Here is a 21143-nt window from a genome sequence, read left to right on the forward strand (position 1 = left end):
ACCAGAAATATTTAATATAAGGACTTTCGTGATGTCGTTTACACACTTGCTCTTCCAATTCCCTTTTCCTTACAATATCTTATTTGATGGCTTGTGAATTCTCATGATTTGGAGTTCATGTTTCAGAAGTATAATCCCCGGGGGGAAGGAATGTACTAGTGTCCTTATCCACCTCTATCCATGGCTCTTCTTCACAAAAACACCCTCTGCTGTTCCTTCTGGTCCATTCTTTTTTTATTGCCTTCCCTGCTGCTCTACCCAACTCTTATGGCAAGGCCTCTTTCAAGTATGACCTCCTCTGAGAAATCTCTCTGGATTATCCCAGCCCATCCTCTCTTGCCTTTCCCTGAGCACCTCCAGGACCCGATTCTCTATTGACTGCTTATGCTGTGTGGTTGTGTCATTTATGAGTTAAGTCCAACAAAGACAAAACTAAGTCTGAGACAAAATTAACCGTCTGTTTATTCATAACCATACAGCAAGGGAACCCATCTGTGTCACTTTCGTGGGCAAGGTTTCAAGGGCGTTAGAAAGGAGTACGTTTCATAGAGTAAAAAGGGGAAATATGGAGACGGTCTCTGATTGGCAAACACCCTGTTAGGATGGGGTTTGGGAAGCTGGGGAGACTTTCTAATTGGTCTTTGGATCCAACTGTGGGTTGGCTGCAGTTTGGGGACTTTTCAAGAGTGGAAGGATTGTTCAATGTTGGGATGGAGGGTTTTCTGTGCCCGGCCATTTCCTGGAACTGGTGGGGGCGGGACTGCTGGCTGCCATGGCCGGCAGTCTCTCAAGTCTGATAGCACAGCTTATGGGCCGCCACGAGGCAGAAATCATGTCTCACACATTCCTTGTATGTGCTTCACTTCTTGGCTTACCGCCAGCATTCAGCCCTACTTCCAGATTTAACGTGAAGACTTGTTGAATTGGCTTTGGGGACGGAATGGTACTGTATGGCTACATACTCCCTAGTATATTTGCGTGTGCATGTGCGTCTGAGTGTGAGTGTGTGTACGTGTGTGTGTTCTCGTATCTGGAAAATGTGTAGGTTGACATGAGGAAGGGGCATGAATTGATATGTCCTGTACATCACTGTTCTTAGTATTCCCCCATCAAAGAAATCCATTGCCGAACGTGTGTGTGCCCAGTGTCTAGCTGATTTTGAGGTGTCTGGCCAAGTACTGAGGCATTGGGAAGGTGGCAGTCAGGAGACAGGTGACGTCCTATTGAGGACTGTCCCGGAAGTACTCTCCCCAAAGTACAACTGAGCTGCGTCGGCTGCATTTCTAAATAAGCCAGCCAGTGTTCAACAGGATGGAGATGCTCTGACAGGCACAGGAGTTGCCCTGCAGCCTTGGGTACCCAGAAATCATACATAGAGAGGACATATTGCTACAGCGCTACCTGTGTGAATGAAACTGGAAACTTCACCATGGAATCATGGAGACTAACATGTTCCACTGGAAACACTAGCATGAGGCAGAACCCAGAGGTCAAAACCCATAGGAACTAAGACAACTTTTGGAAAACCCGGTCATAATGAACATCTGTGGGCTGATGGGTTGAATGAATTCATGTTCTTAAAGGTGAGGGCCAGCTGCTTCCTAGCAGCTCTTGTCTACTGTTGCTGGGGCCATCATGCATTTTGACCACACTCTGGGCATGTGGAGTGAAGACAGCAGACGGGTGAGCGGTGACGAGCAGCATCTGGTGAGGATGAGTATCTTCCGGACTCAGGCCATGTGACCCAGCCTGGTGAGATGGGGGACTAGGGTGCTGAGGGGCAAGACAACATGGAGCATAGCTAAACTATTCTGCCCTTTCATGGCCACTGAGGGTGGATGGCTTTGACATTGGCTGTTCCTGCAGAGAGAATCCCTGTCTGGCCCAAGTCATGCCAGTTGCTGGCTATGACTTTGCATCTCTCTGTTGATTTTTTTTTTTTTCTTCTCAAAATTAGATGACAGAGTCATTGTGCCCTTGGAGCTTCCATGGCATAAATGCATTGGTCAGTCTTTTGATAAATAGACTTTGAAATGCTCTACATATGCCTACAACAAGCTTTTATCCATTTGGCTAATTTTATTCTTTGTAAGCCACAAAAGACAGGGGAAAATGGCCCTGTGATTAGATCTGGTTCTGAGACTGGGAGAAGAAAGTGGAATCTGAGCCGCCCTGCAACACGTGAGCAAAGCATCCTTTGTACGAAAGGTGGAATCAGAGAACCAGGGAATCTGGGGACTTGGGAGGGAGTGTTGAGGCCCCGCAGCCCTGAAGCTCTCAACACTAACCCTCCAGTCGGGCTCAGAATCACCTGGGTTGGAGGTGGGTGGGGGACAGTGTTGCTCTTACAATTCGGGGTTCAAATGTAATCTCCGCCAGTGCTCTGTGCCTCTGTTGCTTTTCATACAAAAGGTGGGAAAATAGTATGTATCTCACAGGGTTGTTATGACTAGTACATGTGGTCACCCTATAGTGTTTCCAGAGCAGGATCTAATAATAAATGCCAATCATGTTGAAGTTCAGAGTGAGGAACAAGGATAAGCTGGCAAACCACCAATTCAAGCCAGCCGATCTCCCAGCTCAGCAGTGCCTTCCTCGGTGTCCCTAAGGGTGTCACTTTGTTCTTTCCCCCTCTGGAAAGCCTGGCTATTGGAGGCTGTGTCTTGATTTTATGGAGCTCTGCCTCGGGACACTGTTGCCCTCTCACCCTGGCCCTGCTCTCATGACCTCTCAGGCTGCACACGTGTTTTGAGGAACTATGACATGAAAACAAACATGGTGGTTTCATTAGATGAGCTATGCCAGCATTTCACCCAATGTGAAATTTCCAGTTCCACCTTGCTGAGTTAAAGCATCCTCCCTGAGCACAGGACACACAGTTGGGCACCAAGAGGGAAGCAGCGAGCGATATAGCCACGAACAGGTCTAAAGCAGGGGTCCCTATGGTGATGGTGCTGGGGAAAGGGCTAAAGGTGAAGTCCTTGCACGTATTGGGTGTAAATTGGTGAGATTGCATCAGGGGGCCTCCGTGCTCACCGGGGCCCCACATCTCCGTACCTTGTCCTGCTGTTACCATCTTGAAATTCTTAACAACCTTTGAACAAAGCGTTCTGCATTTGCCTTTTGCACTGAGATCTACAACTTATGTGGCTGGTCTTGGACTGAATTTAAATGTACGTGACCCACTGACGCCAACATTCTCCTGTTGCTTTACTTCCTCCCTCCGGCTGCTGACACTGTGGGCCTCCCCTGACTCTGGGCACAAGTACACAAGGACACCGGAGCACCTCCACAAAACCTGCCCTGGGCCCTCATTGTCCAAGGATATGCCATTTTGCTGCCTTTGCCCCAAAGGTGCACAGGAAAGCCTCACACTACCCCGTGCGGGCGTGGGCACACATGCACACACTTAGACACACCCCCAAATTAAAGGGTCCCTTGCTGCAGTCTGTATTTCCGTCAGGAGAAGACTCAGCTTTTTCTGTGTCCTCAGCCGCCCTGAGAGGTTCAGGAAGCTTTGTTCTGTTCCTTTGGAGAAAGAGGAGGATGAGTCGGTTGTTTGCCCCAGGCCCCGCCTCCCTGAAGTCTAGCTCAGCCTGGCTACCGAGATGCAGCGTCAGGAGTCAGGAGGCACGTTGGTGATTTTGATCCCCGTTCATGTGAATTTTCACGTTGGTCTTCTCTTCGCTCTCAGGGGGCAGATAAGGCATTTTTGTACAATTCATGCAAGAAGACACCGGCGTCGAGGGTCTGAAAACAACTGGTTGTTTGCTCTTCTCAAAGGCTCTGCTTAGCTGAAGTTTGGCGGGGGGGAAGGAACAGACATCCCACCCACAGTCTATCAAACTTGTCATTTCAACGCCACCCTCAGCAGGAGTGCCGCGCCGGCACAGCCACCTTTGGACGAAATCTACCCCCCCTCCCCGATTTTTAGTAGACGTCGGCACACTATAAGGTGGTGGGAGCGGGGCGGGGGGGTTTCCTGGGAAAGACCAGAAGCACTTTGCTCCTTGCCAGGAATCTCTACTGGAACATGAAGGAGAAATGGATTCTGAAAACATCCTTGGATCTGGATGGCTGGGTTCCACACCCCTTCCCCAGCTGTGTCAGCTCCTTCCTGACAAGCACACTCTCTGAGATCCTTAGATTATTAACACCAACCAGAACAGCCACCCTTGGGGACCAGAGGCGGTGCAGTGGGCAGCAGAGTTTCATTGTGGTAGGGCTGTAAGGGGAGGCCGGAGACAACGCTCCAGGTTAAGTCTCTCATTGTGCAGGCTGCAGCCCAGGGAGGAGGAGGAATGATGCACTCTTGAGAAAGACTCTTTGGAACCTGTACCACCCCTCAAGGCCTGACTTCTAACCCGAGGCCCTGTGGGTTGGACCAGGGTCATACCCCTAACTCTAGTGGGCCAGCCACACTCTGTCTCCTGCAAATAAAATCTGGAATCTGAGGTTCTAGTTGACTGGCAGGGGCCCTGGAGCTCTGAGGCCACCTAGTGTGGGGTAGGACTCTCTTCCACCGTATGGATACGGAAGGAAGCAAAACCTACTAGTGAGGGAAGAGACAAGCTGAAAGGGGACTGGTCAGACCTAGAGGCACAGAGAGGTCTCCTGCTCTCATGGTCCCTTCTGCTTTTGAGCATCTCCTTCCTTGGGACAATGCCCAGCATGGACCACACCCCAGACCGCCTGGGGACAGTGCACTTGGCACAGCATGGACCACACCCCAGACCTCCTGGGCACAGTGCACTTGGCACAACCTTGGGCTCCTGGGCGGTGACTACAGTGAGCCACCTGCTCTGGGCTTCCCAGGCCTCTTCTGCATCTCTCCTGACTCTTGAGTATTGTTCTGACTCAGGCATCCAATGCACACCCTGGCCTTACCTTACACTGCAAATTACTCACCTAGCCGTTGCGTGCACTGAATCTCCCAAAATTATTTTGGAGAGTCAATACGAATGTGACACAAAGTACAAAACATTCAATATTAACACCCTTGTCCCTAACAGAGACGTGGCCTCTTCACTGAATACAGGATTGTACTATCCCCCTTTACCAGGGGCCACTCGCTGCCCATTATCTGATCACGTAAAGGGCAGTGGTTGAACCTTCTTCCATGCTGTCTGGTATCCCATCACCCCAGCTCTCCAGAGTCTCATCTGCCACACCGAGTTTTTGAGAAAAACTTGGACTCCAAGGGCGGTGGCCTTTCAGAGAGGAATCCATCAGGTGGGGGAGGCTCAGGCTGTTTTCGACCCAACTTCTCTGGTTGTGATGTAATCAAAGCTGGACTTCGAGCATTCGGCCCCTCCAGGATGCTGCTAGGGGGCCCCAGGCAGAAGGCTAGTGCCCCACCATAACTAACCTGCTGCCTGGCACCCAGCAGGTAGATTCTTTTGCCATGTTCAGATGCACTTGTTTTGATAGCTTGATCGGGGCTATGGCATACCAGAAGTTTTGTCCATTTTAAATGGACGGTTAGTTCCATGAGTTTTTGTCGGTCGACCACCGCAACAATTAAGACTTTTAAAGCTCCCATCATCCACCCCCTCCGGGGCCCCTTGGTGGCTCAGTGGGTTAAGCATCCAACTCTTGGTTTCAGCTCAGATCACCACCTTGTGGTTTTGTGGGTTCGAGCCCCACAGAGTATTATTCCACTGTATGGACATACCACGATCTGTTTATCCACTTACAAGGTGACGGATCAGGGTTCCTTCCAGGATTCGGCTCTTACGAATAAAGCTACTGAGAACACTTGTGTCCCTGTCTGTGCATGGTGATATGTTCTCATTTCTCTTGGGGGAATAAATGTCCAGGAGTGGATTGTTGGGTCATAAGGTATATGCATATTTAATTTTATAAGAAAACTGACAAATTGTTTTCCAAGTGACTGAGCCATTTTGCATGCCCACCTTTAATGTGTAAGACTGAGTTTTCTCAAGTTTTGCTAACATTTGATGTCATTGGTCTCTGTGTGCTGTTTTTGTGGTTATGTGTCTCTCTTTAAACTTGTACCACCCACATGACCAATGCCCTCGAGCGTCTTTTCATATGCCTCGTTGCTTTCCCCAAATTCTCTTTGTGGAAGTGTCTGTTGACATCGTTTGCCCATCTTTTAGTTGGGCCTTATGCTTTCTTATTCTTCAGCTGTGAGAATTATTTATATGTTCTTTCCTTTTTATTTTCTTGGTGGTGTTTTTCAATGAGCCAAAGTTTCTAATTTTGATGAAGTCTCTTTCTTTCTTTCCTGGTTTTTGCCTTTGGTATCTTAAGAAATTTTTGCCTAGCCCAAAGTCACAATTTTTTTTTTCCTTTTTGTTTTAGAAGCTTTATAGTTTTAGCTCTTACATTTAGGTCTATCATCCATTTTGAATTAATTTTTGTGTACAAGATACAGGTACGTTTCATCCCCCCCCCCCCCCAACCCCCAGTAGCTGTGGAGTCATGTCAGCACTACTTATGAAGAGAGTATCATTCCCCCATTGAATTACCTTGACCCCTCTGCCCTGGTAGGTAAACCTTTACTGGTAGTTCGTTGAGGCAATCCCCAAAGACCATTTTCTCCAGTTTCATGGGCACCTGGAAAGGACAAAAAAAAAAAAAAAAAAAAAAAAGCCACCCTTCTGCAGTGCCTTTGACTTGGGCCTCAGGCTGCAAATAGTCAAGAGTGCCTTTGCCAGGAATGCTGCTTCCCATGGCGTGATAACTTCTTATAATACAGTATAAATGTACCCCCCCCTTCCTTCCTTCTTTTTCCTCCCGAGGGACCTTGCAGGAGACCAGGTGTGAAATACCAAAGCTAGAAGGAACCCGTAATATAATGAAGCACAAACTTCTCATTTGTAAAATCAAGGAAGAGAGACCCAGAAAGGTTAAGCAACTTGGCTGATCTCACACAGCGAGGAAATGGCGGGTCCCAGGCTTGCAGTTGCCTGCTGGCGTCTGATGCTCCTCTTCCAGACCACATCCTCCCTCCTAGCGACTCCTCTGAATACCAGTGGCTCCCACTCATTGGAACTTTACAAAACCATCTGAAGAGGCAGTGTTCTCAAGCAGAGTTTGACGTAGTCTGACCGTGGATGGCAAAGTGGCGGGAGGCTGTAAATGGCACCAACCCCTTTCCATAGAGGTCATGTGAAACAGCTCAGTTGCCCGCTAATTGCTCCCACACTGTCACATATCTCGGCCCTTGGGGGAGTTCTTATCATCCAGACCTCCACCAGCTCTGGACCCCTCCCTGCTCCTTCCTATGTGACTGATACATGGCCACCCTCAGTTGCAGATGGTGTAGCCTTTGGGGACATATGACAGCAGCAGTGGGAGTAGACACAGCCCCTGCCACATGGCTTCAACGTCCTCTCGATCTCGATTGGAAGCCCCAGCGTAAGCCTGGGCTGGTGCAGCCACTCAGGATGGCAGGGGCGGTGCACCAAGGGAGGGTGCAGCCTAGCGCCACAGTATTTGGAACATCAGCCCTGGCACTGACACCATAGACCATCGTGTCTAACCCCATCCTTTGCAGATGGGGAAACAGAGTCCTCGAGAGGCGATGATGTGTTCCCAACACCATATAGCAAAGGTGCACAGCATGCTCTTAAATGTACAGAAATTCAACTCTCTATACCCTTAGTTCTTTTACTGCGTTTGATGAGACTTGAAATAAAAAGAATATTTTTATTTGTACTCTGTTACATACTTTACCATCACGTTGGCATTTCCACACGGCAATTACTGGATAGTGGTGCCTACAGAAATGCATGAATGCTGTGCTGTGTGGATGACTTATAGTATATGCAGCCAAAATAACCCTTGAAACGTGGTTTTCATCTTACCTTGCGTCTTAGAGCCCAGCCTGCTGTGAAGGATATGACACTATGTGCAGCTGTTTAACTTGGGGGGAGGGATGTGAACCCTGACTCCCAATTAAACACTCTTTTCCCAGAGCCCAGCTGCCTCTGTCTTCCAGTGAAATGTCCAGTTTTTGTCTGGTTGCCCCTCCCCGAGGCAAAAATGGAGGGGGCTGGGGGTGGGGTGGGTAGGCCTCGGGATGCTGGTTTCTCCAGGAAGTTTGCAGGTAGGGGAAAACGTAAGTAGCAAATGTCCATGAAACGGGAGTTTCTAATGGACCCGACAAAGGGGTTTAATTTGCAAAGCACTGCCCCCCACCAGACTCCCAGCCCACCCTCGCTGCTGCGACGCTTCCTGGGGCTGAGAGCAGCCTGTGCCCTATCCCTTTAATGCTGGGTCTTCATCTGGGTTCTTCGTTTCTCTGGGAAGTGACTGTGTACAGGGAGAGTGTAATTGGCAGGCTGTGACACTCCTGTCTGCAAGTGTCTCTCTAAGTGGAGCGCATCTCAGCCTTTATCTGGTGATGGCTGCTACCTGAGAAAGGCCCTGGGCCATCTCAAAGGGCTTGTAGCAGCTAATTGTGCCTGTTAGGACCAGCAATTAGCTGGGAACTATGGACTTCGAAGCTCCAACACCCACCAGCTCTCAGCTCGTTCCTCTCCCTTTCACTTAACTAGCAGAACCTAATAGAGGCGGTGAAGGACAGGCAGGTGAGGCGCAGTCACAGCAAGGGAGGCGGGGGCTCGCCGGGTCTTCGTCGCCAGTGCCCCCTCTGAGTCCTGCACGACGCCCCCGCGGGGAAGATCCGGTGGAAAGAAGCAGGCGCCCGACGCTGATCTCACGCCATAAATACTCCCTGTTTATTGCAGGACCAGGGATGCAGGCTTATTAATTGGTATTGGGAGTCATGCTGCCCCTGTTTGTACAGTTTAAGCGTGAGTTGGAAGATGACAATAAAAAACTAATTAGGCACAGGTCATAAAGGAGATCACACATGCGTGGTATCTGCTGGTTACTATGGGCACACGGTGGTTTCGGTGGAAACGTGAGGCAGAACATCGGAAAATTAAGACAATAAATCAGTTTCATTGAATAAAAGCCATGCATTTACCCATTAATTAAGGATAATAGTATCCTATAAGCTTTTGTGTACCATAGGTAATTTGTTATACTTTACCATAATAATATATATTGAAGATTAAAAATTCAGCCCACCTTCCAGGTAATGGATGAACACGCTCTCCTCTAGTTCTAGAAAAAACTAAGGGCGTGAGCCCAGTCCTGCATTCAGGCTCACGTGAGCCGTTTTGGTTCAGTGGCTCAGGTCTAATTACTAGGGATTCCTCCCTGCTGGTCAAGTGAATCTTTGTCCCAGAAACAGGGACATAGCCTGGTGTAGTGACATTTGTGTTTCACTTTTTAGCCACACCATCCTGTCCCCTTCTTACAAGGTGGCACCCTGATTTTCTGGAAAGGATTTGCTTCTCTTCGGTTGTTTCCAGTCTTGATGGGGCCGTCAATCAAGGTGCCCAAGGTGGGGATATAACAGAGGCCCAGCCACGGAAGCTCACTGTCCCAGGACTTGGGCTCAGTGAGCAGAGGGGTTCAAGGACAGAGACAGGAGTGTCAGTGAGGTTCTGCCTGGAAAGCTCTGAGACTTCCCTCGGTCATCCTTTGTGGTACACAGAATAACGCCCCCTCCCCACAGACATTTACATCCTAACCTCTAGAACCTTTCATTATATTACTTTAAACGGCAAAGAGCCTTTGTAGTTGTGAGGAAGGGTACAGACTTAGGAAGATTAGCCTGGATGGTCCCATGGTCCTAATATAATCACATTTGTCCTTAAAAGAGGAGCACGGTTCCCAGCTGGGTCAGAAAAAGAGGTGACAAGAAAAGAGGGGCCGGAAATGGAACGTGAAAATGACTCGGCTTCCATTTTTTTAATCAGTCCTGAAGCAGAAGGAAGGGGCCATGAGCCAAGGAATGTGCAAAGCACTAGAAGCTACAAAAGGGAATAAAATGTATTATCTGTCCCCTAGAGCCTCCAGAAGGGGATCTGGCCCCAGTGACACTGTGGTTTTCACCCAGTGAGATCTGTGCCAGATCTAGAGTACTGTCAGAGCATGAATTGGTTTCATTTAAGCCACTGGATTTGTTGCTTTTTGTTACAGCAGCAATAGAAGACCAATATGCCCTTTGAACCTATGCCCTCAGTCTTACCAGAGTGTGTTTCTGCGGCTTGTAACTAGCCTGAGAGAACTGGAAAAAGACTCCCAGCAAATACTGATGGGCCATCTGCATAACCCTCAGCTCACGGAAGGCGTGCTAGAAATGAAAAACACTACCTACTCTGTTTCTGGTGCTAAACCACCCCCTGGACTGACCATGGGCACATCCATGATTGACACTGGGCAGACTTCCCCTCCCGCTGCCTCCTCCCCGTTTCATCTCTCTTTGTTCTTTAGTTTTCAAAACATGAATGCCCAGATCCCCCAACCATTGGCACCTCAAAATTTCATTCACTTGTTCTGAGAAGGGGCACAGATGTGATTTTTTTTCCCCCTCACCTGAGGATTCTGATTCTTGGGGAAAATCACTGATCTAATTCAAGGCCATCGTGTCTTGATAAAGTAATTGAGACTTAATGAATGTAAGCATCCTGTCTGCTGGTCACACAGCTGAACAGAGACAGAAGAACCCCAGGATCTCAGCTCCACATTCAGAGCTTGTCTCGTGAGCAGAAGCTGCTGTGAACTAAGGCACTGGAGAATTCCACTGGGCCTTCCATGATCTTTCCATCTGGCAATTCTTGTCTTTTAATTGGAGCATCTCACCCATTTACATTTTAATGTAATTATGTGATCTTTGGATTCAACTCTACCATCATACCAGGCGCTTTCGATTGGACTCACCCAACTCTCCATTCCTTTTCTTACCATTGGGTTGAATATTTTATGAATCCTTCCAGTGTTTCCTTTATTTCCTTGGAAGGTATACTCTTGTTTACTATTCTTTTTTGGTTACCCTACCACAATAGTTTTCAACCAGGGAGATTTCCTCCACCCCAAGGGATGTTTTGCCATGTCTGGACCCAAGTTTGGGTGTCACAGTGGTGGCAGCAAGGGTTGAGGAGGGATTCTAGATATAGCTAGAGAGTTATTTATTATAAGATATTGCCTCACACAATTATGGAGGTTAAGAAGTCCTACGATCTTCAAGCTGCAGACCTGGAAAGCTGATGCTGTACTTTGACGGTGCCGATCCCACTGTGGGCCTGAAGACCTGAGAACCAGGAGTGAGCGTCACAGGCAGGAGAAGACGGATGTCCCAGCTCAATCAGTCAGGCAGAGAGTAAGGGAATCCCTCCTCCTCTACCTTGTTGTTCCACTCAGGCCCTCGAAGGATTGGATAAGGCCCACCCACACTGGGAATAGCAATTTATTGTATTTAGTTTACTGATTCAAATGCTAATCTCTTCTGGAAACACTCTCGGAAGCATACCCAGAAAGTGAGCTTAACCAGATAGCTGAGAATCTTATGATCCAGTCCAGTGGACACGTAAAGTTAACTATCACAAGTTGCTAATGGTAACTGGTTCATAGAAGCCAGACATGCTGCTCAACATCCTACAGTGCACAGAAAATTCTCCCACAATAAAGAACATATGGTCCCAAATGTCAATATGCCAAGATTGAGAAACCCTGCCCTAGAAATGACAACTTTCATCCTTGACTTATTAAAATCTAATGTCAATTTGGCAACTTCACATGCTTTCCAGAAAATGCAATAGAATATTGTAACTTCTTTGCCCAGTTTCAATTCATAGGCTGTTGGTATGGGGCACTCTTCATACACTTTTAAATACCACAAAATATCATTTTTATTGTTTGATACAGTTAGTTCTTTATTTAGGCTTGCCCAGACTCTCCATTCCTTCCTGCATCTCTGACCTTCCATCTGGAATCCTTTTTCTTCTAACCTAAAGAGCTCCCTTTACTATTTCTTATAATGCAGATCTTCTAGCAATAAGTTCACTTAGTTTTTGTTTGTCTGAAAATGTCTTTATTGCACTTTGTTTTTGTTTTTCTGGTACTAGTATGTTTATCAATGTCTACATGTAGAAAACATGGCTCTCAAAAGTAAAAGCCAGCAGCCTTCTGTATAGCCACAATACCATTATTACCTGTAAGAGAATTAACATGGCTATAATGATTTCTACAATAGCGCTAATATTCAAATTTCCATATTCACATTTCAAACTTGCCCCCAAGATGGCTGGATCCTTTCATAAGAATCCATTCACCTGGTTGTTGTCTCTCTGTAGCCTTTTAGCCCAGGATATTGTTAATTTATTTTGTAAATTATTGTTGTTATTTTAGGTCTTTCACAACTGTGTTGTTTTTGAAGAACCAGGCCAGATGTCTGGTAGAACTCTTCACATGCTGGATTATCTTGATTATTTCTTCATGGTTTGATTTAGGTTCAACGTTTTGGCAAAAGTATCCCATGGGGGATGTACATTTTTCTTATGGCCACATACCAGGAGGCCCATAGTGTTAGCCTGTCCTACTAGTGACATGGCTAAGGGGGTGACTGCCAAGTCTTCATAGTGTAAAGATTTTTGTTTGGTGGTTAGTAGGCTATAAGAGACAAATGTATATTTCCCTTTGTAATCAGCAGAGTAGCTCCCACTTTGTGACTATGACACGTCATCATCCCTAGCAACATTTCACTTAGGTGCTTACCATCCACTGATAGTTCTCGTCGGTAACAATTATTGCACTGGGGTTTGCAAAATTGTCTTCTCATTTTATAATCCCTTCTGTTTGCTTAGTTGGCACTCCATTGAAAAGAGTTTTGAGCATTATCTTGCTTTTTGGGACAACGGAGAATTCCAGGCCCCCTTTGTACTTTGTCGCAGATCTGTAATAAGCTACTTTGCAGAGGATCCTTGGTTTTCTTCAGTGGGAAATGGTACTTAGAAACCAAGATCTGGGCTGTAGGGATGCTTCTCACTAACTGGTTGTTACTGCTTCTGATCCCTTCTAGGGAAAATAATCAGGAAATGCATTTGCTTCCTTAAACTTCTGAGTTCACATTGGTAACCTCCAGCTGGATAGGAAGTTGATTTCCTATTTACATTTTCCTTCTCCCACGAAGAGAACTCTCATATGCAGCAACACATTTATACATGTTCATAATTCTGTAATGCACAAAATATTTTCAGAATTGGATACTAATACCACTCCCATCTACAAACCTCCTAAAGAAAGATCAATATTCCTTTGCAAGTTTTTAGAAATACATATTTTGACTTTAGAATATATCCCTGTAGGAAAGCGTGGTTAGAGTCCTGTGCTCAGAAATTACTTGAATTAACGTTTTTGTCGCCATGGCTGTGTTGCCAATGTTATCATTTGGAAGTACAATATGAATAATTTGCTCCTGTGTATACACATTTTTACATTTGGTTTTTGCCCTTTCTGATGCCTTTTTATTTTACATACATAAAATATTTACAAAATTCGAAATTTTCAAAATTCAAAACTATGTAAAAAGATAATCTCAAGGAATCTCCCTCACATAAATATCAGCCCATCTCACTCCTACCCATCTTCAGAGGAAAACAGTTTTCATTAGTTTCTGGTACATCATCCTGCATTTCTTTCTGCAAAAGCAAGTATATATGTATATAAGTATGCTTTATATGAAATAATAACAGACATTTGTTATTATGCAATCTTTCTTTTATAAAAGACAGCATATTCTCCATATATCTCTCACTTTGCTGTTGATAAAACAGTTGGGGAATCTCACAATAGTAGTTTATAGAGATATTCTTTATTCTTTTTCGAGCTGAATATTTTCCATTGTTTACATACCACACTTTGTTCAAATAGTCTCCTATGGATGAGTAGTGCGGTTGATATGAGTTTCTTTTTTTTTTTTTTTTTTTAATTTTTTTTTTCAACCTTTATTTATTTTTGGGACAGAGAGAGACAGAGCATGAACGGGGGAGGGGCAGAGAGAGAGGGAGACACAGAATCGGAAACAGGCTCCAGGCTCTGAGCCATCAGCCCAGAGCCTGACGCGGGGCTCGAACTCCCGGACCGCGAGATCGTGACCTGGCTGAAGTCGGACGCTTAACCGACTGTGCCACCCAGGCGCCCCAATGAGTTTCTATTACTTGAGGATACACTCCTAATAGTGGGTCTATATTGCTCTTTTTTTTTTTTTAAGGTTTTGTGGGCATTTTTTATTTTTCTAATTTTACCTACTTTTTCAAGTGAATGCTAAAGCCTTGCCCAGATCCAGGAAACAAACAAACAAAAAAAAAGTGTTGGTATTTTTATTGTGATCATTATAAATTTATATAATGACTTAGGCAGATGACATCTTTATGATGTTAATTTCGTCTGTCCAAGAACAAAGGATGCACTTCTATTTTTAATATATATTTTGGAATCTTTTGGAGTATGTGTAAGATTTCTTCATGTAGGTTTAGCACAATTATTATTACATATATTGACAAGAATATCTTTTTTGTTGTTATTTTAAGAGCGCTTTTATCTTCTATTACATCATCTAACTGGTTATTATTTGTATATATAAAAGCTATTGACTTTATGCCAATTTCAGATCCTTCTACCTTACTGAATTCTGTGTATTTGTTTGTCTCTCTGTGTGTATTTTGCTTTAAAATTGCTTTACTCGTTTCAAAGATTCTTTGTCATATCATATACAAGTTAAGGAAGTGTTACTTCTTTTCCAGCTCTTATGCCTCTTAAAGTTCTGAATATATTAGTCAAATAAATCAGATAAGAGAACGTATATAAAAGGAGCAGTAGTAAAGGCGATGAAATCACTGTCCTTCCCAGACCTTAGTAGAGATACTTGTAATGTTTACTGTTTATCCATGAGATAAAATGCTACCTTTTGGACTGAATAGTAAATATTTTATCATTAAGAAAGTATCTGTAAATGCTAAGATCAAACCATCTTTGAATTCCTGAAATAAATCCAACTTGGTATAATGTATTTTTTAATTGCCATTTTTTAATATTAGGGATATTTTTAAGTTTTATTATTTTTCATGAAATTGACATTTTTAAAAATTAACAGGAAAATTATTTTGGAAAATGCTCCTCAATTCGGTGGATGTTTCCTAATGATTGGGCTTCAGGTTATGTGTTTTGGGCTGGCATACTACAGCAGTAACTTTATGTTCTTTTCAGTGTATCACTTCAGTGGGCACATGGTGTCAATTTGTTATGTTACTTTATTGGATTTTTAAATATACCTCTTTGATAATTTTACTATTTGCTCTAGGGATTAAGACATACGTCCCTGATTTTTTCTATGTTGACTTTGTTTCTCCACTGTAAAGTTACTCTCTTTTCCTTTTGTAATTACTAAATACTTTTCTGGAATGAGTTTTGGTGAAATTACTTTAGACTGTTGCCTTCATTTGGGTTGTCATAACAAAAAAATGTCATCAGGGAGTGGCTTATAAACAAAAAAACATTTGTTTCTCATAGTTCTGGAGGCTGCAAAGTCCACGATTGTGGTGCTGGAAAGATTTGGTGAATAGGGAGTGCCTGTTTCCCCCCCGCCCCTCCGATGGCTGTCTTCTCATTATAACCTCACATGGTGGAAGGGGCAAGCTAAGTCTCCGGGTTCTCTTTGATGAGCGCTAATCCCATTCATGAGGGCCCCACCATCAGGACATCAGCTCCTAATACTATAACCTTGGGATTCATAATCTCAACATATGAATTTGGGGGAGACACAATCCTTCTATCTATGGCACTGTGTAAATACCCTGTTCCCACAAAAACTTTCATCCTTTGTTTTAGCCTTCAATGATTTCATCAGTTATCCTTATCTAAACTATTACATTCTTTTCTTAATATTGTGTTTTCTATCTCTTTATTTTAAGAGAGAAAGAAAGCATGAGACAGGGAGAGGGGGAGAGAGAGAATCTTAAGCAGACTCTACGCTCAGAGCAGAGCCCAGTGCAGGGTTCAATCCCACGACCCTGGGATCATGACCTGAGCCAAAATCAAGAGTTGGACGCTTAACCAACTGAACCACCCAGGTGCCTCTTGTGCTTTTCTATTTGTAAAATTTATTTAATGTTTAATAGCTGGCATTCTTCTCCACAGAATAATATTACTATGAATTTTTATGTCTTTTTAATTACTTGTATTATAATCCATCTCCATCATTATTTTTGATACTAAGTTTCCCTGGTTTTGGAGAGTTAGAGCCCTTGTAAACTTATTTTTGTGTTGTTTTGACATTCTCATCCTGCTTTGAGCTTTTTCATCCTTTCTAATTGTTTGCATGCTGTATAGTTTCCCACTCTTTTACTTTCCACTTATTTGTGTCTTTATATTTAAAGTACATCTGCTATAGACAACATATCATTTGATGTTGCTTTTTTAAAATTCTTTCTGACAATCTCTTTCTTTTAATTGGAGTGTTTAGTCCTTTTTACTTAATGTAATTATTTAAATTCTTTCAGATGAAATGTGAAACTTAAATCTTCCATTTTATTTTTCTTTTTTCCTTCTGGTTTGGTTCTTTTGGTCCTCCTCTTTTGTCTTCTTTTGGTTTAGTTAAATATATGTTATGGTTTTATTTCTTCTTTTTATTGAATTGTGTTATACCTTTTTGACCTTTTTACTATTTTCTCTGGGGATTGGGACATATATCTTTATCTTTTTATAGTATACTTATAATTAGATTCCTTATCTCCTTCTACCTCCCCCGTCCTCCACTCTGTCCTTTATGCTACAGTTGTGTGTGTGTGTGTGTGTGTGTGTGTGTGTGTGTGTGTGTAGGTACATATATAAATATAATGTGCATGTATAACAGTTACACAATCTTATAAATTCCACAATTTAATGTTGTATACTTGTTTCAAATGTTTTGTTTTTAAGTAAAAGAAGAAAGACTTTTACATCTACATATTTAACATTTATGGTACTCTTCATCTGGTATTATTTACCTTTGACCTGAAGAATTTCTGCTAGCATTCTTTGTACTATTGATCTATTAGTAACACATTCTCTTCATTTTAAATTATCTGGGAATGTCTTCATCCCACAATCATGCTTGGAGGGCATTTTTACTGGATAAAGAATTCTGTATTGACAATTTCTTTTTTCTTTCAGTATTTTAGAGATTTTTTTTCCATTGTCTTCTGGCTTCCAGTGCTCCTGATGATAAGTCAGCAGTTCTTGAGATCGTTGCTCTCCTTTGTGTAATGTGCTGTTTTCTCTAGTTAGTTTGAATATTTCTTCTTTATTTTTGATTTTCAGTCATTTGACTATGGTGTGCTTAGGTGGGATTTTCTCTGTGTTGTTTTTGCTTGATGTTGGCTGAGCTTCTCAAAGCAGTACGTTCATCTTTTACCAAATTCAGAAAAATTGGGTGCATTATTTCTTCAAATATATTTCCATCACATGTTTTAAGGCAGCTCATTCTGGGATTCCAATTATTTGTATGTTATCTTTTTGCGTTGTCCTGCAGACCACTCAGTGTCTGTTGTTATTTTTTATTTTTCCTTGTTTTTTAGATTGGCTAATTTTTATTGATATATCTTAGATCAATGATTGCTTCATCTGTCATTACTAACATACTATTTACCACACTGTTTTCTTCATTTATTGTTGAGAAAATTGGTGCAGTAGGAGCTGCTTCATAATTACCAGAAGCAGAATTCTCCTGGGGGTGGGGGGGGAATGATGCATTATATTTAATGCATTTCACCTTCATTCTTGAAAAATATTTTGAGGAGCATAGAATTCTTGCTTGACATTGGTTTTCTTTCATAACAAAAACCAAATATTGTTTTCTCACTTATTTTTCCTTTTCTCTTCAGAAGTCAGCTGTCTATCTCACTATTGCTTCTTTAAATATAATCTCTTGGGGCGCCTGGGTGGCACAGTCCGTTAAGCGTCCGACTTCAGCCAGGTCACGATCTCGCGGTCCGTGAGTTCGAGCCCCGCGTCAGGCTCTGGGCTGATGGCTCAGAGCCTAGAGCCTGTTTCCGATTCTGTGTCTCCCTCTCTCTCTGCCCCTTCCCCGTGCATGCTCTGTCTCTCTCTGTCCCAAAAATAAATAAACGTTGAAAAATAAATAAATAAATAAATAAATAAATAAATCAAATCTCTTATTTTACCTGGATTTTGAAGGATTTTTCCTTTTGTTTATTCTTTAGTTTTATTATTAGATGCATAAAAATGTGGTTTGACTTTTAAATTTATACCCTCTTTGGCATGTATCAACCTTCTTGAATCTATTTGATGTCTTTTATTAGTTCTAGAAAATTCTCAGACATTATCTGTTCAAATGCCTCTGCCATATCCTCTCTTGTCTCCTTTTGTAACTCCAGTTAATATGTATTAAACTTCTCACTGTATCATCTATGCCTCTTACTTCCCTTCTATTATTCTGCTTTCCTGTAATTTTTTCCTATTCTTTCCTAAAATAGCCTATCCTAAATCCATTTGTATATATTACTGTATATTTCTTTTGATATGTCCTCTATTTTACTAATTTTCTCTTTAGCTGAATGCAATTATCCACTGAGTTCTTAATTTCAGTTGTGTGTATCCTTCTGGAATGCCATTTTAATTATGCTGTGTCATTTTTGAGAAATTCTTCTCTCTGTAAAAATTTTAAATTTTGTATTTTTCTCTTTGAACATAGAGAGTATAATTGTTTAACATAATTATTTAAAAAGCCGTGTGGGGGCGCCTGGGTGGCGCAGTCGGTTAAGCGTCCGACTTCAGCCAGGTCACGATCTCGCGGTCCGTGAGTTCGAGCCCCGCGTCGGGCTCTGGGCTGATGGCTCAGAGCCTGGAGCCTGTTTCCGATTCTGTGTCTCCCTCTCTCTCTGCCCCTCCCCCGTTCATGCTCTGTCTCTCTCTGTCCCAAAAATAAATAAAAAATGTTGAAAACAAAAACTTTTTAAAAAGCCGTGTGTTCATTAATGTTTTCATTATTTGGAGCCCCCATGGATCTGTTCTATTGTTTTATTTCTGCTAGTTTCCCTTTATCTTGTTTTGTGAAGCAATGAAACACAATTTTTTTTTCTTTTTCCTATGCTGGGCACCACACTGAGCAATATTTGTGACCACACTTGATACTCACATCAGCTATACTGTCATTCTCATTTTGCAAATGAGAAAAGCAATTCTCAAAGACACTGAGTAACTTCTCAAAGCCATGCAGATACAGGTCGATTTCCTGGAATTCAGAACCAGATCTGTCTGCCTTTAGAGCTAAATGCTGGGCTTTTACCCCATGGCTACTTAGAAGAGACTGAGATGACGAGACCCTATTTTCCCAACTGAAAGCAAACCAAACCATTGATAAGGATCAATATAGTGGTCAACTCCAGGGTCATTTCCTTTCTCAAGTTCTGTTTTCACACTGAATATGCAGTAGTGGACCAGTAGTGAGCTGTTTTCAGTCTATGACCTGTAGCTCATCAGCTGACTCCTTTAGTGATGTGTGTGAAACAGAAGAAGCAGCAGTTTTATGATCATTTTAGGGAGATTTAAAGCTGAGCAGTGGTGAGGTGCCTGTCATCTTCTGCCAAGGCAGAAGGCAGCTGGGAACAGGCAGCATAACAGACCCTGGGACTTCCTTATTGCCACATATTCCAAATCTTCCCTATGTAGGCTCATAGAAAATAATAGATAAAATGTATTAAACATAGTGTGCTTATCACTATTCTAGAACTTCACGTTTATTAATGCATTTTGCCTCATAACAATATTATGATGTAAGTTGTATTTTTATTGACTTTTAATCAGTGAAGAAGCCAACGTGCAGAAAGGTTATGTTTCTTTCCTTAACTGGCTCAGATATTCAGAGTTAGGCACAAGACTCATTCAGACAGTCCCATCCTGGAGCCCACAGTCTTAACCAGTAGTTAACTGCTTTGTTACTTACTTCCTCGTGTTGGTGGCCTTGTGGTGAGTAGGAAAGTGTATAACTGACCTAAAAATAAAATATTGGATGTTCCTGATGGGTATGATGGGTCTGACAGAGGTCAGCTGTTGACTTAATTGCAACCCAAGAGCCATAAGCTCAGGAGGGGTCAGTGATCAGCAGAAAACCTTAGAGTGTGGACTGCGGAGGTGAACGTGTAGCCATTGCAGATTGCACGCCAGCACACAGAGGGACATTAAAATGGCCAGCAGTAAACGCCACAGCTGAGATGCTGTGGAGTGGTAGCTGGCTCCACCCAGGGAGGTTGAGCCCAAATTTCTACCTAGCCACTGCCAGTAAAAAAGTGTGTCTCTTCAAAGATGTCTTTTACTACAGATTGTAAACACAGGGTTGAATAAAAATTAATGCTCTCACTCAGAATCTCTTATGCAATAGTTCTTCCATATGTAGATAAACGAGTCAGAAGAGATCCAAGTGTTTCATTTGTAAAGAATCTCAGGGTCTTGGCAATTTTCACCCTTGTAAAGGATGCCATTTTATTATTTATTCACTATTATTTTCCCAAATTTTTCTTTAACTTTCTTTCTTTGTATATTTTTTATAGTAGGATTGCTGGCTACCTTGAGCTCCTTTTAGCTGACAATTGTCACTCAGTAGTTAATTACATTGGATGGTGGTTCTGTGACCAATGGCTCCTGAGTAATGGTAAAAATGCCCTGTTGGTGAACTGTGGAAGGTCCTGCCCTAAGCTTAGTGCCCCTGACTGAGTGCAGACTGAGCCCTGCTGGGACCAAAAATCTAAAATCTATGGGGACCTGAAGGAAGTGCCTTTGTCCAAAGTCAGCAACTGGAATCAATGGCTGGGTCTCTCAGAAGGTGTCGCTCTGCTTGGGACCTCCTGGTCTCCCTGGCTTTGTCATGGGGAAGCTTTGGAGGGCTTTGGCGTGGCTGATAGCTGGTCCTCAGACCCTGGTGTTCCTGTCTCTGCTAGCCCTAGAAAACTGAAATTAACCTAAAAGGTAGATTTGTTCTTATCTAAACTCTCATGCTTCTCACTGATGCCAGGCGGAGCCATGCTGGAAAATCTAGCCTGGCTATCCTACACATTCTGGAGCCTGGCTTGTTCCAGATCACTTGCCTGGCTCTAAGTTAAAGAAACTCTTGTATGGGAGAAGTGTGGATATGGACTGTCCACGAAATAGGTGCAGAGGAAAGCAGCAAATTCCAGGAGAAGAAAGCCCAACAACCCCATGATCTTTGTTCTGTGGTCTCTTTTCCCCAGGGTTGGGGACAGAAGGGAGGGGGAGCTTTCTGACCT

Source organism: Puma concolor, chromosome E2, assembly GCF_028749965.1.
Source record: "Puma concolor isolate L17-30 chromosome E2, mPumCon1.1.hap2, whole genome shotgun sequence".
NCBI lineage: Eukaryota > Metazoa > Chordata > Mammalia > Carnivora > Felidae > Puma > Puma concolor.